The sequence below is a fragment of the Zophobas morio genome, unplaced genomic scaffold (genome assembly GCF_036711695.1).
Source record: "Zophobas morio isolate AGI-343-1 ecotype UQ-CSIRO unplaced genomic scaffold, CSIRO_AGI_Zmor_V1 ptg000883l, whole genome shotgun sequence".
Lineage (NCBI taxonomy): Eukaryota > Metazoa > Arthropoda > Insecta > Coleoptera > Tenebrionidae > Zophobas > Zophobas morio.
The window spans coordinates 5,001-7,500 of record NW_026972985.1 but is presented as its reverse complement, the minus strand read 5'-3'; the positions used below and the strand labels follow the sequence as shown (position 1 = coordinate 7,500).

General features: G+C 49.0%; 1 non-coding gene across 1 annotated transcript in view; it reads right to left on the bottom strand.

The window, feature by feature from the left end:
• Positions 1-1,279, bottom strand: part of LOC135122104 (small subunit ribosomal RNA) — a 1,921-nt gene extending 642 nt beyond the window's left edge. Inside the window, exon 1 of the ribosomal RNA XR_010279241.1 lies at positions 1-1,279. This exon is cut by the window's left edge and continues 642 nt beyond it. This is a non-coding gene — a ribosomal RNA (small subunit ribosomal RNA).
• Positions 1,280-2,500: the final 1,221 nt, after the last annotated feature.

Here is a 2,500-nt window from a genome sequence, read left to right as displayed (position 1 = left end):
GGGCCTGGTGAGGTTTCCCGTGTTGAGTCAAATTAAGCCGCAGGCTCCACTCCTGGTGGTGCCCTTCCGTCAATTCCTTTAAGTTTCAGCTTTGCAACCATACTTCCCCCGGAACCCAAAAGCTTTGGTTTCCCGGAAGCTGCCCGCCGAGTCATCGAAAGAACGTCGGCGGATCGCTAGCTGGCATCGTTTATGGTTAGAACTAGGGCGGTATCTGATCGCCTTCGAACCTCTAACTTTCGTTCTTGATCAATGAAAGCGTTTTTGGCAAATGCTTTCGCTTCTGTCCGTCTTGCGACGATCCAAGAATTTCACCTCTAACGTCGCAATACGAATGCCCCCATCCGTTCCTATTAATCATTACCTCGGGGTTCCGAAAACCAACAAAATAGAACCGAGGTCCTATTCCATTATTCCATGCACACAGTATTCAGGCGAAGTTTTAGCCTGCTTTAAGCACTCTAATTTGTTCAAAGTAAACGTGCCGGCCCACCTCGACACTCAATGAAGAGCACCGCGGCGGGATTGAGTTGGGCCGCCCTCTCGAGCTAAGCCCACCGGCAGGACGTCCCGCGGCACGCCAGTTAACACCGCGAACGATGAACCGGCGGCGCGGGACACAGATTCGACTACGAGCTTTTTAACCGCAACAACTTTAATATACGCTATTGGAGCTGGAATTACCGCGGCTGCTGGCACCAGACTTGCCCTCCAATTGATCCTCGTTAAAGGGTTTAGAGTGTACTCATTCCGATTACGGGGCCTCGGATGAGTCCCGTATCGTTATTTTTCGTCACTACCTCCCCGTGCCGGGAGTGGGTAATTTGCGCGCCTGCTGCCTTCCTTGGATGTGGTAGCCGTTTCTCAGGCTCCCTCTCCGGAATCGAACCCTGATTCCCCGTTACCCGTTACAACCATGGTAGGCGCAGAACCTACCATCGACAGTTGATAAGGCAGACATTTGAAAGATGCGTCGCCGGTGCGAGACCGTGCGATCAGCGTAAAGTTATTCAGAGTCACCAAGTTGTACGATGACGGAGACCGCCACCGATTGGTTTTGATCTAATAAAAGCGCCCCTTCCGTTTCCGGTCGGGGCTCTGTTTGCATGTATTAGCTCTAGAATTACCACAGTTATCCAAGTAAATGTGGGTACGATCTAAGGAACCATAACTGATTTAATGAGCCTTTCGCGGTTTCACCTTAATTCGGCTTGTACTGAGACATGCATGGCTTAATCTTTGAGACAAGCATATGACTACTGGCAGGATCAACCAGGGAACTGCGTTCTCGTTCGGATACTCCGAAACTGAAAACTACACTTTCGTCGAAAGCGCGAGTGCGTGTTCGCGAAACGAACGCGTAGGAACGTAACGCCACGCTTAACTCTCTCTTTCGTTGTTTTATATACGAAAAATATCATACATAACGATACCGGTCGAAAAGTTTCGCGAGGAAACCTCCTGCGCCGGTTTAAAAGTTCAAACATTCTCCTCACTCTTCGCTAGATAGAATGCGACGGTGAGACGTGCCGAATTCTTTACAGAATCTGCACACGTTACGAGTATATTATATATTCTCGCTCGGAATGTAGGGAGTTGACGCAAATTTAATAGCTGTTCGATGCAACGAACGACGAATCGTGAAATTCGAACGTACGCCACCGTTTACAACAATGTAAGGTTGATCGCATAAGGACCGCCGACGATGGAACGTCCGCCGCATCCGCGATCTCGCTGTGCTGGACCGTCTTTCGAGGCAAGCTCGAACCCAATGAAGGAACTCAAGGATTCCATGAAATTCTAGGCGCAAACGCTCCGAGAGCCAAGTCTACTTCGGGTCATTTTCGACGGGTGCGATAACTACATTCTCAAAATTATCAACAAGACACACACACATACAAGGTTCGCTCTTATAATCATTAAAGGCACGACCACCAAAAGTAATCGCAACGTTTCGTTCTAAAAAGGTGAACGTATCGTCGTCTCTTTTTGTCGGGTCGGTCTGAATAACATAATAATGTCGTTGTTGAACATTATTTATTACAGAGAGAAACCAATGCGGTTAGCGTCTGCTATCATTTTTAGAGAATACGTAAAAACGCACAGTCTTAGAGACACCGAAGAACGGCCGGAACGTGCTGCGAAATTCATTTCGTCATAAATCCGAATTCCTTTTAAAAGTATTGGATAAGACTCGCAGACAGTCCGTGGTAACGCGAGCGAGAGGATGCAGTCGTTGGTCGGTATCTCGAGAGAACACCTCACACGCCACAACATCACTCCGCTACCTATAATAGCGCGCTTGACGTCGATCGGAGCCAAACGCTGCGAAGCGGCGACAGTGGTACGCGAGCAGGGGCGCGAGACACACCTCTCCCCGTCCGAGGTGCGCTCTGTCGGTGTGATGGCTCTTCGTAAAGAGCGGTTTGAACATTTTTCCACGGATTTTCGCAAGAAAAAAAATACGGCCGCATTGTGTTACGTAATCGAGGTAAGTTAG